Here is a 19,464-nt window from a genome sequence, read left to right as displayed (position 1 = left end):
CATGACTATTCAATCATTTTAACCAAACAGACTGAATCATCGATCAATCGACTCAGTCGATTTCATGTATCAATACCTCACATGGTCATCTCAATTACTCACTCCAACTATTAATTACAGCCCAACGGGCACGGGCTACTAAACGTTCAGCGATGAATTACGGTCTAACGAGCACAGCTTGTTTTCAGTTCGGGGGTAAATTATGGCCCAATGGGCACAGCCATACTTTGGTGATCAATTACGGCCCTATAGGCACAGCCATACTTCGGCAGTTAATTACGGCCCAATAGGGACAGCCACACTTTGGCGGTTTTTCTTGATCTAACTCAAAACATCATACGGGTTATTCACCCATGGCCAACAACATTGCCCTTCACAATTAAATTCATGAATTAATATAGTACCTTAGCCTATTTACCTTGAGTTAAAACTACCCGGTAAAAATACTTGCATGTGGGTACATGGTCAGCCTGAGCCAAAAATATAATATCTATACTTTCAAAATTCCCACCATTTATATAGTCGATAAAAACATTTTTGGCGCTGTAAACAGACGCTCGATAATTTTTTAATTAAATAGTGAAATTAATTAATTTTGGGATAAATACCCAAAATGACAAATCACACTCAATGCGCATAAAATAACAGTCAAATAAATAAATAGACCACACCACTGTAATCAGCATAAAATTCTGGTCATCAGTTATCTCAGTCTAATTTTCGGAAAATAAATAAATTAATATGGAAATTAATTAATAAATGCAGAAATGCATACTTAGGCCTGTAAAACCAAATTAAATACTGAAATGGGCCCGGAAAAATTCCGAGACACGTTAAATAAATATTAGAGCCTATCTACTCGTTAATTGCACTAAACTAATCACATAACATGCAACAACGATAAAATAAATTGCTAATCTAATCTAACTATCCGCATAATCCATACTTAGTCGAAATTAATCAACCCTTAAGCATCATTAACTTATTAAGCAAGGATTAGTGAGTTAAACTCACTTGTTAAGCAATTTGCTCGGATCAAAACGACAGGGATGCGGCGGGGCTCGATAAACTCCAAAGGGGGACCGCCTTTTGGGGTCGGGAAAGCCTTGAAAATGGGCCTAACGAGGCTAAGAGACCCACTAATTCGGTCACTAATCCGGGTCGAAAGGAGCTGGACTAGTGGCTGGGCCGAGCAAGCAAGGATCGATGGTGGGCAGGCGGAGCTTCAGCAAGGCTTCACGGCAGCAGGCGAGTGACCCAGCAGCTTTGATGACGACGGGAGAGCTGCCACTAGCTCGAAAGGGGCTCTTGGGCTCACGGCTGAAGTGGAACAACAGCCTGGAATGCTCGAGATGATCGGGTGGCTGGTCTAATGCGCGATGGGCGGGCGGCGGTGGCGGTGGGGTCCGACGGGTTCAACGAGCAAGGGGGTTTCTCCTCTAGATTTTCTACAAGTTTTTGAGCTTTCTTGGTCTTCAATGGAGGCTGGTTGACGGGCAAGAGGAAGGACGGAACTGGTTTGGGCTAGAGGGGGCCACCAATGTCATCTTCTCATCTTTTTGTCCCCTTTGGTGTGTCCCACTTGCTTGCTGTCCTACATAGCTCATTTTCAGACCAAAAACTCCCTTCTAGAAGTCTTGAAATGGTCCAAATGTCATGGGCAAGGGGACATACGAATTTTGGTGCAAATGGCACAAATTGGCCTTCAATCCTCACTTGAATTAAATCAATTTGGCCCTTAATTTTATCTTTTTTTATTTTCTTTATTTTTATTATAAAAATAAATAAGTGAGGCTAAAAAGTGATTTCAAAAAATAAAAGCACTAAATGTTAAATAATGATAAGTTTTGGTCATTTTAAAAGATCATAGGTTTATTTAAATAAGTTGATTCTAATATTTTGTTAGTCATTAGTTTCATCAATAACTTTTGTTAAAATTAGAAATATGTCTCCAAACATGGATAACATTAACGATGAATATGTCTTTCGAATTTCCTATGAATAGATATATTAATATTATTGGTGTAAATTCATTGTAAGCTCTTTTTTATTATTTAGTTATTTGTGTATTTGAACCAAGTTAAATTAAAAATAAAAATATTCATTTAATAAAAACATGTCCGAACATGTCGAAATTCTCTATTTTTGGAGAAATGATATGTCGCGTGTCATATTGTGTCATGTCGCATGTCACGTGTCATGTGTCAATGCTACTTAGTTTGATCGTTGTCCATCATTTCTTCAATCTCTCCCTGACCCCTTGGAAGTTGAGATCCTAGAGGCAGTCTACCAAAGGAGCCCCGGTGATCAATCTTCCCTCAAATAGTTCAAACCGAATTCAATCCAGTCCCATTCGTGAATCGGTGATCAGCGGCAGCTCCTAAAGCTGCCAATCACCACTGATCCTCCATCCAAGTCATTCTTGAACTCATGGTTGTGGGGATCCAATCGAATCACAACCAAAGAACCTCCAATGGCCATATTCCTTATCGGTAGCACTAACTAATCGGTCCAAATCGGACCAATCTTCCTTAATTGCTGAATCGGCAATTCGACTGCACCAATTCGACCTCATGATGGTTCACTAGGTCCATTTGATATCCTTGAAGTTCAAGGTTCGATCCGGCTATTCACGTTTGTCGCGACTCAACCTCCCTCAGCCCAATGAAGGGGGAGGGAAGTTGGTTTTAAAGGTATTTGACCACAAGAGTTCCCTAACGGTTAGCATCCACAAAGACATCATCACTTTGCCTTTTGGGAAAACCATTTATGAGTTCCCTCATACATAGTCCTGAGCTAACTAAGCTCGTACCTTGCATGATAGTGAAAAGTGTCGTGATTCATACCCACACGGGCGACACACCTCAAAAGAGGAGGTCGAGTGTGGGTGTGGAATTTCGGGGTACCTTTTACTATGGTAGCCCTCCCATTAGTACATGCTCCCCATAGATGACATCACTTCATCCATTAAGAATTTTCTATAGTGGGTATGCTAGACTATTGTGAGCTTCATTGAAGCCCATACCCCTCACAATGGGTTCATTTATTAACTAGTTGTTTAAACAACTTAAAAGATAAGACAGGAGTCGCCACTAGCCTTGTTTTCAGGGGTTGGCTAGAAAAATCAATCGAGGATCAAAAGTTGTCCTTTGATTTCTATGCAACTAGATATCTAGGTTCAGGGAACTAAGTTATGCTAATATTTATATTAGTACCATTTCGGTACCTAATAGTACGCCGTGTTTTCTAAGGTGTCAATGCATTTCTTTTTTACTTTTTCAGGATCAATGAACCTAAACTAAGCGATCAAATGTGGATAATCATTTTCATGCAACTATATTTCTAAGAAAAAGAAAAGAAATCACAAAATTGAATTTAAAGAACAAGACGGTAAGTAAACAACCAAGTAAGCAATAAGGAAAGTAGTAAATTTAACAACCAACCCTAAACAACGAGCAAAAATAAAGTACAAGAAGTAAAACCCACACCTCATTGGATGTTTATACAAATAAAGAACTCGGAACATATATTAGGAAAATGGATATAATAATATGATCGGAATGGACATCGACCTTCCACCATCTTGATGGGCCACCTCCTTCAAGGGCCTAATTCTATCTTAAGAACTAGACATAGCTATATTGTCACGCCCCGATCCTCGGGGACGCACATATCCTTCTCTTGGTTGATTTTATAATGCGATATCCCAGGACTATGTATCGCCGACCCTTTCATTTATTAAGCACATGCGGAAGCAATTATAAATCCTCAGACAATAAAACAATGGGATAGAAAAGCAGGGCCATATTTTTCATATTGAAACTTATAACCAAACTTTTATACAAAACACAAACCAGAATACTTCACAACTTTTTACTCTATCTCTATTCACATCAAAATGGAGATCTCAAAAGAAGATAGAATCTCAATCCATCTAGGCCGTACTCAAGGCCCCTCTCGGGATTATCTTCTTCTTCCAAAAATCCTTCTCCTCAAGTTTCACCTCTGAGTTCTCCTTCTCGGACTCCTCCTCATCAGCTCCTCATCGGGGTCCTGAAATGTTTTCCCCAAACTGGGATGAGACTACGTCTCAGCGAGTTCTACCCCACTAAGGCCCGATTAGTAAACCATTATTATACTATAGGCTACCTAAACACGCACAGGTGAGGGGACTTACCTTGGCCTCAGATCCCACCTACAAGTCAGTACAATTCATAATGGCACCCAAGCAATCATATCACCGATCGAAGCATCGATCAAATCGACCTAGTCGATTATATGCCAACAAGACTACTCACGGTCATTTCCATTCAGTCAATCAATTCACAACATCAAATCAAGACAATGATCAATCACACTAAATCACACTCAGATCTAATCATCAATCAATCGACCTAGTCGATTACAAGTCAATCAAATCATTTCTAGGTCATTCACTCCATCCCACATAATCTCCAATATTACACTTAGTCACAGAGCTCCATCAATGCTCTCGGGCGCCATTTTCGCCAAGGTAACATAAGTAACAAACGGTCTACGTGCATTCTTTAAGGCGCCGTTTTCGCACAGTGATATTCCTCATCACCGAACCACGCCCTTCATAGGTCACAAATCACTAACAGTCTACGTGCGTTCTTTAAGGCGCCGTTTTCGCACAGTGATGTCTTTCATCACCGAACCACGCCTGTCACAATTCATAGGTAGTCTACGTGCGTTCTTTAAGGCGTCGTTTTCGCACAGTGATATCCTTAATCACCGAACCACGCCTACCATAAGTCATAGACAGTCTACGTGCGTTCTTTAAGGCGTCGTTTTCGCACAGTGATGTACTTTATCACCGAACCACACCTATCTATACTTCGTACTTGATCGGTCTCATCCAATAGAATTCTCAGTTAACTCCCACCACTCTCTCTACTTACAGCTCAACAAGGCATTACAATTGCTAACTAGCCATACTCGGCCATCTACCAATCAATAATTCAATTTCACTCAATTTCAATCAATTTAGGGTAAATCCCTAAAATATCACGATTTATTTAATTTCATACAACGTAGAGCTCAAATAAATAAATGGACTGTGCCACGACAATCAGCACGAAATTCTGGTCGTCAGCCATCAAAATCTTAATTTCCGAAAATAATTAATTAATTAATTAAATTCGAAAATTAATTAATAAATATTAAAAAATTCAATTTAGCACAAAATAAAGCCCAATTAAATAAATGGACTTCACCACGGTCATCAGCATAATATTCCGGTCCCGAGCCATCTCAGTTGAATTTTCGAAAAATAAATAATTATTTAATTAAATTCCAAAAATTAATATTTAAATACTAAAAATTCCACTTAGGCCCAAAAGCCTAATTGAAGCCCACTAAGGGTCGGGAAAAATCCTGAGGCACTTCCAATAATTAGTAGACCACGTCTACTTGCTAATTGCGCAATCAATTTATCTAAATCGCATCACAATTGACTAATAATTGCTAATTTATTCTAATCTAACAACCTAAACATAATTAATTAAAACTAAACCAACCTTAAGCATAATTAGCCAACTAATCTGGGATTAGTGAGATTACTCACCAAAATGCGCAAATCGGATCAATCCGACGGGGCGACGCGAGGAACAATTCTTCCCAAAGCACGGCTCGGGTTCGAGGCCCGGAAACGGCCTAAAAGCGGGCCCGAACCAGCTGGAAACCCATTTCGTGGGTTGCGGTTCAAGGCTTGCCGGAGCTAATCCGGCGGCTAGGGCGGCGAGGGGAGGCCGGCGGAGAGCAAGGGGGACGCCGGGGAGGTCCGGCGGTCTTTGCGGTGGCCGAGCCGGCCGGAAGGGGCGGAATGGGGGCCGAGTCACGCGAGGGAGCTGCAGCGCGATGGATGCGGGGTGTGCGCGGGCGACGGGACGGCGGCAAGCGGCGGGCGTGCGGGCAGTTCGGCTCCGGTGCGGCGGCAACGAGCGGCTAGCTGCTGTCTTCGTGCGCCTGCAGCTTCCGCTCGTGCTTCTGCTTTCTGTTTTCTGCCTTCGTTCGCTGGTTTGCACGAAGAAGAAAGAAGGAAGAGGGGGTGACGAGAGAGAGAGAAGGAGAGAGAGAGAGAGATAACCTTTTGACTAGTCAAAGGTGAAAAAGAAAGAAAGAAGAAACCAATTGGAAATTGGCAAGGGGTGTTCGGTGGGGAGTGTTCGCACGAAGGGGAGGGAGAGGAGAGAGAAGAGAGAGAGAAAAAGAGAGAAAAGGGGAGAGAGAAAGAAATTCAAAAATCATATTATTCTTATTTTTCTTTTCTCTTTCCCTTTCTATTTTCTTTTGGTCTTCAATTTTCCTCCGATAATTTCTTTATTGAAATTTCGGACTCGTCAACAATTTGACAGGGCGATGAGACAGATCCTAAAAATAAGAATTATGACGCGCTTAAAATTCGATTCCCAAAATCGAGTTCAATTTCGTGGTTAAAAATCGATCATACGTGATTTTAGTCCAATCCAACAAATTGAGTAGCTTTTAGGGATTTTACTGCAGATACGTCCCTTAACGGCTTCACCCAATATGTTAGTTAATTCGTGAGTGATCAGCTCAGAGAAAAAGGACCCTAAGCACGTCGACGAAATGCCCATTTCACTTTATCGAAACGGGGTCGAATTTCAGGATGTCACATATATACAATGGGAAGAAACATTCATTTATGACAAAAATGTCAAAAGCATGGGAGCAATCAAGAAAAAACAAATAAATGAAATCATATGCACAGGTGAATAAATAAGGCCTCAGGGTCGGCCTTTGCAAGTCATGCGTCGATCCCTCTAAATGCCTAGCCAATTCATTTTTATAACTTATAGCCATTAATGATCATTTGTGTTCCCACATGGCCACTAACGTTTATAAATCCCTAGAATGTAGTGAATCCGAAGATCTACCCATGGAATCAAACATCGCACCTAAACATACATCTAACATCCACAGGCATTAGCGGGAACTAAACATGCAGGCAAGCCCTTAAGCCTTATTTCCCCAACAATCAAACAATTTAGTTAGTCGACAGCGGACCACTTATTCGATTTACAGGTGACAATCACAATCACAGGCATTTCAAACAAATGACATGGTTTCATGCATGTGTGTTGTTCATGTGATGCTTCAAAAGATAGGTTTGAAACGTCGATAAAGGAAAATGAGACTTTTGGGACAAAGAGATATCTTGGTTATGAAACGTATTTAATTACCAAAGCTAGTCTAGGGCTCACGTATCATGCACTTGTAGACGTTGCGGACATTTAAAATACTGTCCAAATCTCGACAATCTTGATGTCAAATCAAGCATTTGAAAGATTTTAAAATATTTAGACAAAGGGACATCTTGGCTATGGAATGAATTTAATTGCCAAGGCTAGTCTAGGGCTCGCATATCATGCACTCACAAACATCACAAGCATTTTAAATACAGCCCAAACCATGATCATTCTAATGTCAAAACAATCATTTGAAAGATTCTAAAACATTTGATGTCGGAAGCATCACATGTACCAAATTTAATTTGATATGCAAAGTCAACATTTCAAATCAATCTTAGAAAAAATGCTACCAAAAGATCATTTCATTTGTCAAATCGATCATGCAAGTCATCCTAAAAAATCCTAATAGAAAGTCATAGCAAGGGGTTATAACAGAACATCACAAATAAAGCAAACAAATCTAGCAAAATTAAAAGGAGACCCATTGCCAAATTGTCCCGCGAAAATTACACACTGTGTATGACATCAAAATGAACTTTCATGAAAGGAGTTTCCTAAGAAGAGCTAAGCATGAATTTATAAAAGTTCAAAAAAACACATCATTATTTTAGTAAATTGGCAAAACAACAGGATAACATGCCATTGCAACTAAGATTTGACCTAGCAAACGGGGTCTAAAAAATGTGAAATTTCACCACAACATAAATATGATAAACAAAGTTCGTTAAGGTTCCGATTAAGAATCTCCACCAAAAAAAATACACAAAAATAGCAAAAAGACTAACTAAATTGTGGTAAAACGAGGGTTCTGAATTTAACCTAAGTTAGATTTCTAACCGAAATTAGAAAGAATGGAAAAGGAGCCAAATGAAAAGCAAATCACACAAAATCAGTGGCATTTAAAATATCTAGACGAGTCTTATGACTTCCTAGAAGAGTTCGAGTTTAATTGAGGTCAATTCAATGTTCGAAAATTAATTTTCGTGACAATATGCGAGTCAACAATTTGTAAGATAAAACATGATCTATGTTTAGAAGCTCTAACAATCACTTAAACAAGGCAAGGATGACATGAAATTCGCATTTGATGAAGAATTGGATGCAACAATGATTTAGGTAAAACATCTAACCTTAAGTCAGGATGCAAAAGATTCATACAAATCATTGACATCACAAAATGACTGAGAACTAAAATGACGTGCTTGACGGTTTTTAATTGCAACTAGCCTAATTAATGCATGATGTTCACATACCAAACGATGTTCAATCATGACATGCTACATATGGATGCGAAGTTTTTAAAACATACTTCAAAAGTTGAGTAGGCATTGATGCACGATTTGGTCTTTAAGAGATGCACGATTTGGTCTTTAAGAGGTCCTAATGAATGTATTTATGTATACTCATGATAAGCATATGATCAAGCCTCAACATCACAGAACATACTTAATCTTGATTACCTAGAAACGTGGAAAAGTCTAACAAAAAATTCGACATGTAGAATGCACAATAACGAATATTTTTCGTTAAGATACCGAAACCTAATTGAGGTTGCACAAATATTGATGAAAATAGCAAAGTAGATGTATATTATGGAATGTCCTAATTGCAGCAGCACCTAAATGCATTTGAGTATGCAATTAACATATCAAACAAGAAGCAAATCATGCAAATCATACATCGTTGAATGCACACAACAGGTATTTCAAGTCTTATGAATATCATGAAGTCAAATGGACTCATCTACAAGCTCAATTTCTCACAAATGCAGCTCAGATCAATGTAGGGCAGATCAACCTTGACTTAGTTTTAAGTGATTTTGATCAACTAAAACATCATCAAAAAATCTAGAAAAAAAATATATGTTATATTCAAGACAATTTGGAATATATCTCGTGAGAAAATTTTTCTAGAATCCAATCACAAAAATTAGTACGAAAAATCAAAAATCGGAATAAAGTCGGAACCAAAAAAATCAACATAAACTACTGTAGAATCAACCGTTTTCCGAGGTATTTTTCGACAACCAAACAATGCCCATTTGGAATGTGTGACCCATAAAATTGAAGCTTAGGATGTCTCTTTTCTAAACCTAAAAGGACTCGAGATCAAATAAGCTCATCGAAGACCTCATTTTAGGCCAAATAATAAGCTACTCATTAATACACAAAAATTGCATACTAATGTTGATCACACTCAAACAAGGTCACATTCATCTTCAATGGATATCAAACCTCATCAAATCATCAAATAACTTCATCAACGTCAGATCTAAGTACATTATATGGATCTAATCTTGAATCCCAGCCTCGATTGGATACATCATATTCGAGTTCGAGAATACCAACCCTTTTGCATTTATATTTAATTTTGGACACAATCGGACAAAAACCCTTTCACCGGAGCTTGATCAGAACTCCAAATATCATATCGGACTGCTTACGGGCCACTTAGAAGCTGACCAAACTGCTATTTTGATTTGGAATAGGACCGGTCCAGTCAAACCAATCTTGAGACCTTCTGTGAGGAAAACGGCCGCCGGAAGTGATCCATTGGCCAATCCTCTAAGCCCCAATCACCAGAGGGTCAGGGATCCTTTTACGAGGAGATAAATGGTGGTAGGAACTCCAAAGACCATCGGATGGGAGCCGGTTCGACTAGATGAACTGGTTAGAGATGAGACCGGCGTAAGTGCGGTCTTCACCACAATTGTGAAGGAGCTGCCGAACAAAAAGAAATTGATGGGCACCGATGACTTGAACTAGTGCAATCGAAATGGAGAGAGGTCAAAGAACGCCGCTGAGGCTTGGACGCCGCCGGCGAAGGCTCCAGCGAGTGGTGGTTTACGTGGAAAGGCGTGGCTAAGGGGAGCCGATCGTGCGAGGGAGCGAGGGGAAAAGAGAGAGGTGGGAAAGGGGAGAGAGAGAGGGGAGGGAAGGGGGAGAGGGAGAGTTTATTTTGTTTAAAGAGAATTAAATTTACGAAACGATCCCCTTGAAAATTAGAGGGAAAATGACTTTTATACTAGGTCCTAATCAGCTAATCCTAGTGTCCATTCAATGCTACTGTCAAAAACTAGATTTAATGGCCAAATTAAATTTTTATAAGCTAATCACCCTTAAGATGTATCATATGACCAATCAGATGCTCCCATGCCTTTTAAAACGAGAATTGCCCTTAAGGGTATAATTAAGGGTTAAATCATAAATTCACGAAATTTTGAGGGCCATCTTGCAAAATCTTGAAAATGCAAGGTCATGGGAGAAAAGTTCATAAGGTGAGGTTCTCGGAACCAATCGCCAGAAGTCCAAAACCGGTTAGCAAGAGGTTGAACTAGCCCGCTTCACTGACGGCTTGTCGAGTCAGTTTATGCTAATTCGACCAGTTTTTGACCAATTCTGGATTGGGTCTAGCCGATTCTTACTAATTCATATCTACGCAATTATTGTGAGTTCAAAATTTATGTAATTTGGTCCCTTAAGAACTAAATTGAAGAGAAAACTTACTCAATTTGAAGAGAAATTGCTTAATTTTGACCCAATTAAGCTAATTAAACCCAAAAGAGAAAGTGAAGAAAAAACTCTCTCGGTTATGGTAGAGTTCTCTCTCGCGACATGCTCGAGTTTGCTTTCATGTCTTCCTCTACAGTCCCTTCCTCTTCTCGCTTCTTCTCCAATACTTCACATTCTGGCCGTGCTACCTCCGACTCTCATTGCTTTCATCCTCGTTAAGCTCTATTGTCGTCACAGGAATTGCATGTGAAGATCCTCCCTTTTCCGTTATTCATCGAAGTCCTTCTCTGTTTCTCTACCTTGTCAATTGGGCTACTGGCCGATTACCTTGCTTTGCCTCCGAAGTTCCAGTGTTGCATGTGGTCGATCCTTGACATGCAACCCAAGAAAACTTGTGCTCTGAACTGGGTTCCTGTCAATTCATCTATTTCAGTCACTTGACATTTCATAATGGCTACGGATGAGAATGATAACTCATCGCGAATTGCTTCATTGTGCCACCGTTTGGGACGCCTGTGTTCGGAACAAGAACTAGATGTATGGGAAGATGTACATGCAACGGACAACATTAAAGAGTGTCGACTCATCCTCGTGGGTAATATCTTCACCAACCCTACTATCAATTTACCTGCTTTTCAAATAGTGATGAAGAAAGCGTGGCGTGTTGATCATGTTGACATCTCTTCTAGCGACGGTGGGCTCTACATTATCAAATTTCGATCTGAACTAGAAAAACGGCGTATATTAGATGGAAGCCCATGGTTATTCTCTGGTCATCTAGTCAACCTACGCCCATGGCAACCAAATACTCCTTTACATTGTTATGATTTCTCCAAGTGTGCATTATGGGTTCATGTAATAGGCTTACCTTTGGAATAGAATACTCCTCAACTTCTAAGTAGAGCAGTTCAGCAGATGGGACGAGTGCTTCAAGTGAAACCCGATACCTCTGGGAGGGTTCGCATTGAAATTGACATGCAAGTACCTTTAAGGACATGAAAGCTCATTAGCATCGCAGGAAAACCTCTATGGCTTGATTTCTGTTATGAGAGATTATCCCACTATTGTTATTCTTGTGGGAAACTTGGGCATTATGCAGCCTCATGTAAAGATTACCCTTATGAGGAAGCTCAATTTGAGGGTCGAGAAACAATGGTTTATGGCCCGTGGCTGAGGGCAGAGGTCAGACAGCCTAGCCCCTATTGGGATGCTTTTTACAATCCTAAATCTCCGGTAGAGTCTATGGAAGAGACCGTACCTGAAACCCCTCCAACGTTGCCCCTCCCCCTCCCAGCTTTACCTCCTATAGCTCTTGTTTCAGAGGCCCTTGTTTCGACCCCAGTTATTCCATCAGGGACTTCCACTAGGATGTATTATGTTAATCCAGTCTCCGGAAAAACAGACTTGGTACCTGCAAATGCCAAGTTAAAGAGTATTCAAATTCCTTCCATGGACATTCCTCAACAGAAGAAACAAAAAATCCTTAGCAAACAGACAGCAGTGGGATCAAGCAAGAAAACTAAGCGATATTCCCCTTATGAGACTCGGTCTAATTATTCTTCTGATTTGGATGAAACCTAACTGTTGGACACCCTAGTGTTAGTGGCTGATGATCACTCTCTTCAGGCTTTGGCAGCTGGCCCTCAACAGCCACCACGTTCCAAATGAAACTATTAAGTTGGAATTGTCAGGGGTTGGGCAATCCCCTGACAATTCAAGCCCTAAAGGCTTTGTTAGCCTCTGAAAAGCCCGATTTAGTTTTCTTAATGGAAACAAAAAACGTAGGATTAGTTTTGAAGAACTTACAACGTCGCTTTCGCTTCTCTCACTCTTTTTTAAGGGATCCAGCCGGTTTGTCTGGAGGACTTGCAGTGTTTTGGACTGACCTTTTTGATGTTATTGTTCTTTCTTTGGGGCAGAATTTTGTAGATATCATAGTTCTGGATCTGATGACAGCTGCTTCAATGCACATAACCTGCCTACATGCCCCCGCAACATATCAAGCTCGGCAGGAATTTTAGGATACCATCAGGTTAATCTACGCAGCAAATCACTTACCTTGGATGTGCGTAGGGGACTTCAATGATTTCCTATCCCCCTGGGAGAAAGTAGGTAGAAGACCAGCAATTTATTCTAGAATGTTATCTTTTCGGAAATTGATCAATGACTGCGCTTTAATAGAATTGGCAAGTAAAAGGTGAGAATTTACCTGGTCTAATAATAGAGCTAGGGATGCTCTGGTGAAGGAGAAGTTAGATCAAGTATTTTGCTCCTGGGAGTGGAGATTATTATATCCTTCTGCAGAAGTGCTTGCTCTTCCACCTATTGGCTCGGACCACTGTCCACTTATGTTGCACACTCATTATCAATCTGTCAAGCCACCAAAGACCTTTCATTACGAAGCTTTCTAGGGTCAACATTACGAATGTAAAGAGGTGATTCAATCAGCATGGGAGAGAAGTCATACCTCTTTAACCTCAAAACTGCAGGCAGTCTCCCTCAAGCTAGCTAGCTGGAGCAAGTCTCGTTTTAGTAATGCACAGCAACACATTCTTCAATTACAGCAACATCTATAGACCATTACTAACAGGAAATCTTATTAGATGGGAGATAAGGAGTTAGCCACTTCAATTAGAACTGAAATCCAAAAAATGTGGACTCAAGAGGAGCAGTTATGGGTTATGCATTCACGTCTTAACTGGTTGACATGGGGTGATAAAAATTCAAAAATTTTCCATGCATGTACAGTGCAAAGAAGACAAAAAAAACCGAATTTGTATGCTTAAAGATGAAAACCAGAACTGGATACGGGAGCCAGAACAGCTCAAAGCCATGACTATGGGTTTCTTTTCTCATCTATTTCAATCAGTGGGAACCCGAGACTTTCACCCATTTTTAGAACAATGTCCAGCAGTAGTCACACCACAAATGAATGATCAATTAATGAGTATGGTAATAGAAGAGGAGGTATACCAAGCTACATTCCAATTGGGTGCTTCCAAGGCTCCTAGACCAGATGGCCTCAACGGTCTTTTCTACAGGAATCACTAGAATATCATCAAAACAACAATCGTCAAAACTGTTCAAGAGTTCTTTCAATCAGGTTATATGCATCCTAACTTAAACAGAACGATTCTGGCTCTAGTTCCTAAAGTACATCATCCAGAAAGCATCGACCAGTATCGTCCCATTAGTCTATGTAACTTCGCTTACAAGATTATCTCTAAAGTTATGACTAACAGACTTAAGATATGGCTCCCTAGATTGATCACACCAGAACAAGCAGCATTTGTGAGTGGCAAACAGATACAAGATAATATCATGGTTGTTCAGGAAGTACTTCACCAGTTTAAAGTGAGAACAAGAACTAAAAGATTCAATCTTATTCTGAAAACTGATATGCAGAAGGCTTATGATAAGGTTGAATGGGATTTTCTAGCAGCTTATTTGCAGTAGTTGGGCTTTACAAATAGATGGGTAACTATGGTGATGGCTTGTATCACAACGGCTTCTTTCAGTATTTGTTTTAATGGGGAACAACTTCCGTATTTTAAACCTACCAGAGGACTCCGTCAAGGTGACCCCCTATCCCCTTATATTATCATATTACTTGCCAATGCCCTTTCTACAGTTATAAAACAAGCAGTGGATATGGGTCAATTACAGGGGATTCAATTTAATCAAGCCTATCCTAAATTATCCCATTTGTTCTTCGCTAATGATGCAGTCTTTTTCCTCAAAGCCACAGTTTCTGAATGCCAAAATCTTGCTAATATACTAAACCAGTATTGCCTAGCTACAGGATAGCTTATTAATAGGAACAAATCAAGGATATTCTTCAGCAAGAACTGTCCTATGACTCTACAAACTAATTTAGCAAGAGAACTGCGAATACCTATGGTGAGCAAATATGGCAAGTATCTGGGAATCCCCTCTGACTGGGGACGTTCAAAACGTGAGATGTTCAACTGGATCCTAGCAAAATTAAACGCAAAATTAGCTAGTTGGAAGGAAAACTTCTTATCAAAAGGTGGCAAGGAGATTTTACTGAAAGCAGTAATACAGGCATTACCTCAGTATGTTATGTCCATCTTTAAGCTTCCCCTGTCACTCTGCAGATTAATAGAGAAGAAGATATCAACATTCTGGTGGAGTAAGAGCAATAGTGAATCAGGTGTTCATTGGACAAACTGGTCAGAATTAAAGCACTCGAAAACATAAGGGGACATGGGATTCAGAGATCTAATCAATTTCAATCAGGCAATGCTTGGTAAACAAGCTTGGCGTCTTTTCCAGCAACCTAATGCTATTTGGAGTCAACTTTTCAAAGGTCTCTACTTTAGATACTCTTCTTTTCAAAGTGCAACCTCAAGCTATAGACCTTCATGGGGCTGGCAGAGTATGCTAAAGGGTTGAGATGCTATTCTCCCTAAACTCCGGTGGCTAGTTGGGGATGGATCCAAGATTAGCATTAGAGAAAATACTTGGCTTCCACTTGGCAAATTAGGAGGCATAGCAGCGGAGGGTGAACCTGTTCTAGTAGTTGATTTAAATAAATTCATCTACTGCAGCTTGGAAGAAGGAGCTTATTTCTAACATTTTTAATGGATAAGTATGTGAAGCGATCTTTAGCACACCTATCAACCCTTCACTTATAACTGATCAATTAGTTTGGACTGCCACTTCCTCAGGTGAATTCACAGTTAAAAGCTACTACCATTATCTGTCCTCAACCTAACAAAACCATCCTACTACAGCTTCCTCTTCTTATCAGAATCCTGTTCGATTATGGAAAAAGATTTGGTATATGCAAACTGCTCCTAAGATACGTGTTTTCATGTGGTTAGCCTGTAAAAACGCCTTTGCGACTAAGGCAAACCTATACCACAGACATATTTCCCCCAATCCTTACTGCACCCTATGTAATCAACACACTCCAGAAACCATTGAACACCTGTTTTTCTTCTGCAATTAGACTCGAGATATATGGACTCATGAAAAGATTAGGATCTCAATCTCACTTACCTCGTGCGTCGCCCGGATGAGTGGGTTGCGGCTCGAGCCACTCATTCTCCGACTTCCCCAAATTTTGAAGTGTTGGCCAATCTGCTGTGGGAGAGTTGGCGTCAGTGAAACAACGCAATCTTCAGGCAGCAAACCCCGAATCCTATCCAAGCTGTGGAGAATGCCCTAGCTCAGCATCGGATATTCCAGATTCTACAGCCCTTTGCACATCGGTTTCAAAACTCGAACGTCAGTCCCGATCGCCGATGGAAACCCCCCGAAAAAGGTACTATTAAATGCAATATTGATGGGGCTTTTCTACTAGGGAACGAGCAAGGCACGGTCGCATGTATTTACAGAAATTTTGAAGGAAAACTCACTGATATGTTCACGAGGAGCGTTCCTGTTCAATCGGCTTTCCAAGCTGAGATTTTCGCACTTATTCTGGCCATCCAACATCTGATCCAGCAGGGGCTTCATCTCCAGCGCGTCTTGTTTGAATCGGACTGCTTGTTACTGGTGGAGATCCTTCAGCAGAAGCAACAGCCGCCATGGATGGAGCGTCACCTCTTTACGATTCTTCAACATCTGTTTTCTCGATGCCCTAACACCTCTCTCCAGCATGTACACCGCGAAGCCAATCTAGCAGCTGACTGGGCTACCAAAGCCCATAGGGTTCACGGCCCGGTCCGACACTGGCTAATTTTTCCTCCCCCTCTCTTTCAGGATATTGTATTAAGCGCTTTAGTCTTAGGCTGTACTTATCCTTTAATATAATCTATCGGAATTTTCGACCAAAAAAAAAAAAAAGCTAATTAAACCTTGTAAATATATTCTATGGGTTTTTTATTGACTTAATTGAATGATTATTGTGAAAAAAAATGGACCTAAATCATGAGTACATGTAATAGAGCATTATAGACTAAAATGAGCAATTTTGAAATTCTATATTCCAAATGGCAAATTAATTGAAATCGAATTCAATTAATATTGCGATAAACATATTCAATTAATTACCCATGCTTAAGATAATCTATTGCATTCAAATTAACCTTGAATTGAAGTCACAAGACTTAGGCCAAAAATAAACCGAGGTCTAATATTGAAATTGAACCTTGATTCACAAAATCAAACCATAGTCTTGAATGTGTCAATCTAAATTTATCCAATTAAAGCTCAATAGCTCGATCTTCTTATATTCAAGAAGAAAAAACCTCTCAAATTGGGAAGTTCATGTGTGAAGTTCTTCAAAATGACCCCGAATTCATACTTATCTCGAAAAAAATGAGTAGAAACAATTGTCTATTTGCAACTTATGAAGAATTGATTCGGATCCTCTAATTATGGCTTAAAATGGCAATTCACTTTTCAACAAGGTAATTGTCACGCCCCGATCCTCGGACGCGCGCACATCCTTCTACTTGGTCGATTTTAGAATGCGATATCCCAGGACTATGTATCGCCGACCCTTTCTTTTATTTAAGCACATGCGGAAGCGATTATAAATCCCAGACAATAAAACAATGGGATAGGAAAGTAGGCCATATTTTTCATATTGAAATTCATAACCACACTTTCATTAACAGCACAACTCATAGTATATTTACAATACTATTTACAACATAAAAGTCTCACACCTATCTACACTAAGACAGGGTGCACAAAAGGGATGGGATCTCAATCCACATCTGGGTTGTACTCAAGATCCCTCTCTGAATGATCTTCTACTTCAAAATACTTTCTCCCCTTCAGGTTCTTCCTCCTTAGCTTTTCCTCAGGGTCCTGAAATGGTTATTCAATAACCAATGAGACCACGTCTCGCGAGTCCTACCCCTACGACTCGATTAGTAAACTAATACACCATACGGTTGCCTAAGCACAACACGAGTCAGAGGACTTACCTTGGCCTCAGTTCCAACCTGCAATTCGAGGTTAAACATAGATATTCAAACAATTCACGACATCCGATCAAGCACTGGTCAATCGACTAAGTCGATTACATGTCAGCCAGACCCTTTCTAGGTCATTCCCACTCATACCACGATTTCCCAGTGGTGTACTCATTCACCAAATCACATGTGTTTCTCGGGCGTCGTTTTCGCCAATGACATACCGATCACCGACACCGTGCGTTAACTTTAAGGCGCCGTTTTCACCAAAGTGATACTTCCAATCACCGAACCACGTATGTCCAATAACATCATACGATTGGTCTCGGCCAATAACATTCTCGATTAGCTCTCACCGTTCTCCCTACTATATAGCCCATCAACGTGCGGCGCTATATACCCATGTTGGCCATTACCAATCAAATATTCAATAACAAACAATTTAGGACAATTCCTAAAATTTCCACAATAAATTCAATTCCACACAACGTAGAGCTCAAATAAATAAATGGGCTGCACCACGACAATCAGCACGAAATTCCGGTCACCGGCCATCCCAGTTGAATTTCCGGAAAAATAATTAATTAAATAATTAATATCGAAAATTAAATAAATAAATAATAAAAATCCAATTTAGGCCCATATTGCCTTATTGGAGCCCGAAACGGGTCGGGAAAAATCCCGAGATACATTCAATAAATAACCGAACCTTTCTACTTGCTAATAACTAGGTCTAGCCACCTAACATGCATCATTAAGTCACTAAATTACTTGTTCTAACCTAATCTAACCACCTAATTGCACTTAATTAAATCTAACCAACCTTAAGCATAATTAGCAAACTAATAAAGCATTAGTGAGTAAAACTCACTTGACAAAAGCGGAGATCAAATCACCGCAACGGCGACGTGACGGCGGCCGAAATCGGACTTTCGACGACACCGGCAGACTTGGACCGGGCCTTAAGCTTAGGCCCAAAATCTCAGCCCAATTGAGATTTGTTCTTGCACTGGAATGGGCTTGCTCTTGGACTTGGGCCTAGCTGCGATTGGGCTTCAAAAACTGGGCTTGAAGACTACAATTGCTGAAAATGGGCTTGAAATAAAACTGAATTGGGCCTGTCTTTGCTGGGCCCAAAAGACTGAAATTACTGGGCTTCTGATCCAATTTATGCTGGGCTAGAAATGCCTCTGCAGATGGGCTGAAGATACACGGACGACTGGGCTTGGAATTCGCGGGGCTGGACTTGCGGCTTCGGTGGTCCAAGGAGCTGATGACGTGCGGTTCGGTGAGGCGTGGAGCTGCTTCGAGGTTTCGGTTGACGATGAAGAAAATTCTCGGACAGCTTGCTGGCTTCTGTGGCCGACCAACCTCAGTGGAGAAGGGGCATCCGCTGGCAGTTTCAGTCAACAAAAGAGAAGAAGCTGCTGGTTCCGTTGACTCCGTTGAAGACAAGCCGAAGTGGGGCTGCAGCGTCGACGTGGAGTTGCTGCTGGGGAATTGGTGACTTCGGTTGAGACAACTTCGGCCCAGCAGAGAGGAGCTCAGCTCGGTGGGCGTGTGAGGGAGGCATCGACGGAAGGCCTCACGGCCAAGTGGCAGCTGAACAAAGCTGCTCGGTCAACCACTGACTTTCGGTGGGCTTGCTGCGGTTGACTGAAGGAGCTCTGGTTGAGGACGCGTGGAGGCGCTGGCTGAAGCGAAGGTCTTCGATGGTGGAGACGTGCGGCCGCTCTTGCTTCTGTAGATTTCCTTGCTTCGGTGGAGGCTTCGCTCGGTGGAGTTTCGGTCTTCAAGGCTTCGTGGATGCCGCCAGTCAACTAC

Source organism: Eucalyptus grandis, chromosome 7, assembly GCF_016545825.1.
Source record: "Eucalyptus grandis isolate ANBG69807.140 chromosome 7, ASM1654582v1, whole genome shotgun sequence".
NCBI classification, from domain to species: Eukaryota; Viridiplantae; Streptophyta; class Magnoliopsida; order Myrtales; family Myrtaceae; genus Eucalyptus; species Eucalyptus grandis.
Note: the sequence above shows the minus strand (reverse complement) of the source record.